This window comes from Amblyomma maculatum, chromosome 7 (genome assembly GCF_055883805.1).
Source record: "Amblyomma maculatum isolate TAMU_Amacu chromosome 7, ASM5588380v1, whole genome shotgun sequence".
NCBI lineage: Eukaryota > Metazoa > Arthropoda > Arachnida > Ixodida > Ixodidae > Amblyomma > Amblyomma maculatum.
The window spans coordinates 18,194,459-18,200,961 of record NC_139350.1 but is presented as its reverse complement, the minus strand read 5'-3'; positions in this window follow the sequence as shown (position 1 = coordinate 18,200,961).

The following is a 6,503-nucleotide window of genomic DNA, read 5'->3' as shown; positions in this document are numbered from 1 at the left end:
GGCGACTGCCAGTCGCAAGCATCCTTGTTACACGTTCCCATGAGTTAAAAGCAACTCGCGAGGCTGCATTGGGCTTTATTGCAATATGCTCAGGAAAGTGACCCAGAAGTATGCCATCATCATCATCATCATCAGCCTGACTATAGCCACTGAATGGCGAATGCCTCTCCCATATTCTTCCAATTAACCCGGTCATGTGCTAGCTGCCTCCACTTGACCCCTGCGAACTTCACCTCATCCGCCCACCTAACTTTCTGTTGCCCCATGCAACGCTTCCCTTCCCTCGGGGTCCGGTTTGTTACCCTAAGCGACCATCGGTTATAATCTCTTCGCACTACATGTCCTGCCTATGCCCATTTCTTCGTCTTGATTCCCACTAGAATGTCAGTGAGATGAGTTATTTCTCTGACCCACTCTGCACGTTTCCTATCTCTTAAGTTACCCCTGCCATATTTATTTACATAGCCCTCTGCGTTGTCCTCAACTTAAATAGGGCCCTCTTTGTTACCTTCCCGTTTCCGCCCCATAGGTTAGTACAAGGTAGGATGCAACTTTTGTATACTTTCCTCTTGAGCGATACCGGTGAGTTGCTAGTCATAATATGCGAGTGCCTGTCAGATGCGCTCCATCTCAATCTTATTCTTTTTGCCTTATCATTTTCATGGTCTGTATCTGCGGTTACTACCTCTCTTAATTAGACGTATTCGCCTACTACTTCCAGTGCTTCGCTACCTGACGTAAACTGCTGTTCGTTCCCGAGGCTGTTGAACATTACCTTAGTTTTCTGCATATTGATTTTCAAGCCTACCTTTCTACTTTTCCTCTCTAGGTCACCAATAATTATTTGCAGTTCATCTGAGTTACCTAGCAGGGCAATGTCATCACCCTTATCCCTAACCGCTCCCATTCCAATTCTCTGAATACTTCCTCTAAGCAAGCTTTGAATAGTACTGGGGAGATTGTGCCTCCTTGCCTAACACCTCTCTCTAAGGGAATTTTGTTACTTTCTTTATGCCGAAGTATGGTTGCTGTGCAGCCACTATATTTATCTTCCAGCACTTTCGCGTACGGCTCGTCTACCGCCTGATTACGCAATACCTGCCTCACCACCCAGGTTTCTACTGAGTCAAATGCTTTTTCATAATCAATGAATGCTATGTATAAGGGCTGGTTATATTCCGAACAATCTTCTATCACCTGGTTGATGGTATGGATATGATGGATAATAGAGTACCGTTTCCGAAAACCTGCTTGATCCTTTGCTTGATTGCAGTCTAAGGTTGTCCTGATTCTATTAGCGATTACCTTAGTAAATACCTTATAAGTAACGGAGAGTAGGCTGATTGGTCTGTAATTTTTAAGGTCCTTAGAGTCCCCTTTCTTATGAATGAGGATAATGCTTGCGTTCTTTCATGATTCCGGTAACGTCGATGTCACCAGGCACAACGCACACAGGGTGGCCAGTTTTTCTAGCACGATATCCCCCCCGTCCTTCAACAAATCTACAGTTACCTGATCCTCTCCAGCTGCTTTCCCGCTTTTCATAGTTTCTATTGCTTTCTTGACCTCGTCCTTTGTCACTGGTGGAACGTCTGACTGTTTTTCCCTACCGCCAATCACGTTAAGGTCCTGACTACTTTGGCTACTATAGAGATCAGTATAGAACTCCTCGGCTACTTTGACTATCTTGTTCATATGACGTTGCCCGCCTTGTCCCTCAGCGCATACATCTAATTTTTCCCTATGCGAAATTTCTTCTTCACCGCTTTTAGGCTTCCTACGTTCTTTACAGCATGCTCATTTTTCTCCATGTTATACTTTCTTATATCGGCCACTTTGCGCTTATTGATTCGCTTTGCTATCTCTGCCAATTCTATCTGTCTGTTGGATTGGAAGCTTTCATACTATGGCGTTTCTCAATAAAATCTTTCGTCTCCTTAGACAGCTTACCGGTATCCTCTCTAACTGTCCTGCCGCCTGCTTCTACAGCGCACTCAGTAATGAGATCTCTGAAATTATTGTGTACTGCTTCTAGGGCAATGTCGCCATCCTCGGTTAGAGCTGAATATCTATTCTGTAGCGAGATCCTGAACCCTTCTGCCCTCCTCCACACCGCTAATTCGTAACGTTACGTAATCTACTACGTTCCTTCTTCAGATTTAGACCAATTCAGGACCTCATCATCCGGCGGTCACTGCACCGCACTTTGCCGATTCCCTCTACGTCCAGTATTAAAGCGGGGGTTGAACACAGTATGAAGTCAATTTTATTTTTTGTCTCCCCGTTAGTACTTTTCCATGTCCATTCACGGTTCTTCCGTAAGGTATTCATGGTTCATAAGTTATTGCGCTCTGCCTAGAAGTCCGTACTGTTTAAAAAAAAAGGTCAGAAAAGAAGCAGAGAGCGTCATACATGGAAGAATTACTTTTGAAAACGAATTCGGTTTGGTTTATAGTGTTTAACATCCCACAGCGACTAAGGCTATGAGACGCTGTAGTGAAGAGCACCAGAAAGTTCCACCACCTGGGGTTCTTTCACGTGCACTGACATCGCGCAGCACACGGGCGCCTTGCTTTTCGCATCAATCAAAGAACCGCCGCCGCGGCCGGGATTCGGTCCCGCATCTTTGGGCGCAGTACTCGAGCGCCTTATCCACGTACTGCAACACCACGGAGGGGCTGAAAACCAATTCAACTGCATTACCAATTAATATGCGGAAAAACCCACAAAATAAATAAAATACACTTCAAATTATTGATCCAAAAATTAGTGTTGCATTACAGATATTTTAGAAAATTAATTCAATTACTCTCAAATTACTTTCAGGTCTTGATATATAAACAAAAACTAAGAAACGGGTTGAACGAAACTGCAGCCAGCCTCGTGATGCACTGACAGACACATTCTCTCGCCTTCCCTCCAATGCTGTATCAGCCATCCAGGCACCACACTGCCCTAGCCGGCGCAACCTTGGGTATGCCACAAAGCGCTGCTCAGTACTAACTCTGAAGAACTCCGTCCTGTCCTATACCTGCCTCTTCGGCGGCCCTTCAGAGGAGGTCAGTTCTCATTTTCACCCCTTCTCGTTGGTCTTTTACGCTGGCCCAAGACTGCCGCGCTTCATTCCTACTCTCGAGGCCCCAGCCGGGCGTACGTTGATTTGTCTATAAAGAGTAAAGCTGCACTTAGGTAAGCAGTTTCGAAAGGAACTAGTTACGTTTGATACAAAATTATTGAACTAAAGTAATTTATCACATTACCACTTATCAGAAAAAATAATGAAATTACAGTTATTCAACTGCTGCTATCTCTGCAGAGTGTAGTGTTTCCATTTTTAAAATTATAAAGGTGTTTTTTATTGAGATTCGTAGAAACAAAATATTTTGGCTTTACCGATGCAGACCTAGCACTCGGGTTTCGGGGCTTGTGTCGGGCCTGTCCACGCAGCGGGCCGGGCTGGGAGATCAAAGCTTCTTCGGGTGCGGGCCGTGTCCAGGCACAGATTTAAGTATCGGGCCGGACATGGCCGGGTAACGAACAAGCCTGCAGTGCCCGGGGCGGGCCCGGGTAAATATTTAATGCCCGCGCAGTGCTCTAGTTCCTGCGACCGCAACCTTCTCGCTTTAGAAAAACACGCCGCGTTCGTCCGCATTTTCTACATTTGCTTGTAGTAGGTATGCAGAGGTTGTTATATTAGCAAGTTGTTCTACTGTCGGTGCTGTACGATGAACTAAGAGGTTTCTAACAGCAAACGCGTGTCCGATTTCTCTCCGCCGTCCTTGGCGCAACAGTGAAGGCGTGCAGGTATCGAAGCGGTGCTCGATACCCGCACTTTGAGGTTTGTGATTAACGGCCGCGATGATACAAAGAGTGCCGGGACACGTAGGTTTGCGCAGGTAACATGTAAACCTGTATGCGTATTCCTAACCGTCTGCAGCCGTCAGCACCCTTTTGTCGCGCCTGCTTTCCGAATCGTGAATTTATTGCCGACGTGTTTCTGGAAGAAAAGTGGCAAAAATTGGCCACAAGACATTATTCAGTAAAATTTAAAAATTCCCCAATCAACCCCCATCACATTTTTAATTTTACAAAAAAAAACATTTCGGAGTAGGCCCGGCTGCTTCTTGCACCATGCCCCGCGTCATGCAACCTAGCAAGCTGAAAGTTTTCTGCCGGCGACACCGCGGTTAATGGCAGGCTTGTACAAGTTTCGCAATTCATTTTCGAAATCAGTGCCGCACTGCGGAAACAAAACAGCGACACAAACCAAATAAGTTCGCCAAACGAGCCGCCAACAAGTTTCGGAACCAATTTGTTCCCCAACAGCATGCCACCGCACGAACAGACGGGAAGCTGGACAGGTTGCTGCAGTATTACCTAGGTGTGACACTGTTCGGCAACCGAAACAAACAGGAAACAAGTGTCCGTAAACATTCTTTGGACTGTTCGCCAGCCAGGCGAATTTACGGGCGACAACACCCCAACCAATGTACTCATACTTGAGCTCATTGAATCATTCCTGCGCATTTATTACTTGCAGTTACTTTTCTTTTTCCTTGTAAACCAACGTTGTGGCGTCTTGCAGGCAGCGCATGCAGGCGAGCGCTCACGCGGCGGCGGTCATGAGCAGTGGGACCAAATTGCTCCGGCCGCGCACACCGGCGCTTCGTGGGGATTGCACGTACATGCTGCGATGTAAACAATTGTCGAGTACGCCTTTGTTGCTATAGTACCGAGTGGGCTTCGTGATTAGCAAAGCGGTCTTGCATCTCTGTATATTGTCATTTGAGAGACTTAAATTCAATTATTAGCGCCCCTTTCAGTGGTAATTGCCATCGGAGCAGCAATGCGTGTTCGTGGACTCGCACTAAGTAGCCGACGCACCACAGACACGCATGCATTCTTCAAGATCGGTTTGCGATAGCAGCTGTTAGCGGCGTACTAACCGCGGTGGCTATCCGTACATTTAATACGAAATGAAAGCAGCGCAACATCGAATATACATATCCACTGTCGAGAGGAAATACACGACACGAAAAGGGTCGCAATTCACGTTGAATCAATGTGGCGATGACTGAAAAGCATCTTTCGCAGCATCTGTATTCCGCGTTTGGTAGCTGCCCGTATGGTTCATTCGCTGTGTCTTTGTGTGTACAGCTACCATTGCGATCGTAAAATTTAATTTAAAATACAGGTGTCGTGATAAATACAACAGATACATTCTCACAGTTAACCTGACGAGTTCGGCCTACGGAAGCGCAGTGCAGTCCTTCGCAGTCGCCCTAGTCGCTATAGTGCTGTTTCCAACAGCTGCCGCCATGCCAAACGGATGGTATATGGTTTGCTGGCGCGCTCAAACAAAACATAAAATAGCGCCAAGGTGTCGGGTAGCTTTCACGAGCACCGCGAAACAGCAATTTTACACTGCCGCATTGCAGCATTAACACGCACTGCACAGCCCAAGATGGCATCAAGAGGAGCCGGACCGGACGTTCCCGCAGTTTGGCTCATACGGGGAGCCACCATCAAACTAAGATGGCTGCGCCCAGGCATCGAAACTAAAATCGTCTGTAGCTAAAACTATACTTTATTGACTTTTTAATTGACTAAAATTTCTGAAGGCTGCCGCAGACGGCGCGCCGATGGTCCGCGTTGGTTGTCCGTCGCCGCCGCCGGGACCATGGAGTCGTGAGCCGGCCGTGTAGCGCTGCTTGGTTTGATACAGTTTACGTCCGTATAAAAAAAAGAAAATAGTTACTATAAGAAGGACTGCCTGCTGTACTTGTGCAACAGCAGCATTCCTGCACAAAGCGCGGACCTTCGGAAACGGCGCCTTCCGCGGGTGGCGATGATACGCGCTTCCGCCAGCCTACAGTACTCGTCCCTAGATAGTCAGTTTCGGCGGATGGCAAACAGGTCATCGGCTTCAAAATTGTAATACAGATTCGTATATTTCCTTTTTTGGTTTTCTCATCGCTTTACAGGGAAGCCTGTCTGAGTAAAATACATCGGTTAAGACGTGCGTTTGGCGGCCGTACTTACTGCAAGTAGCACCGACGACTGCCGCTGGCCGCTGATAGCAATGGTCGGCGGACAGGATCGTTCCGGCGCATCGTGATGATTGTACGCGCATCTTTCGATGTAAGCAATCGTTGATTTCAGTTCACTGTAGTTAATTCTATACTGCATGACCATTTTCATTCGTTAACTTCGCGAATTGTATCCACAATCAGCAAATTTGTAGAAGAGAAAGCAGCGCGCAAGACGGTGCACGGAAGCGGCGCCTCACTGCGACGCAAACTGAAGCCCACAAACATTTACATGTTGTTAAGATCGAAGACTCAGCTACACTCCACGTGGCCGAATGTTCCACTCGAGAGGCGACGACGCAGCGGCGGATCCGCGCACGGCTAGCTCCTTAATTTACCGGTAAAACGCGGCGGTACGTGTAAGACAACACTTTTTCGCCGCGTGCCAGACAACCACTTCTACGCAACTGCCGG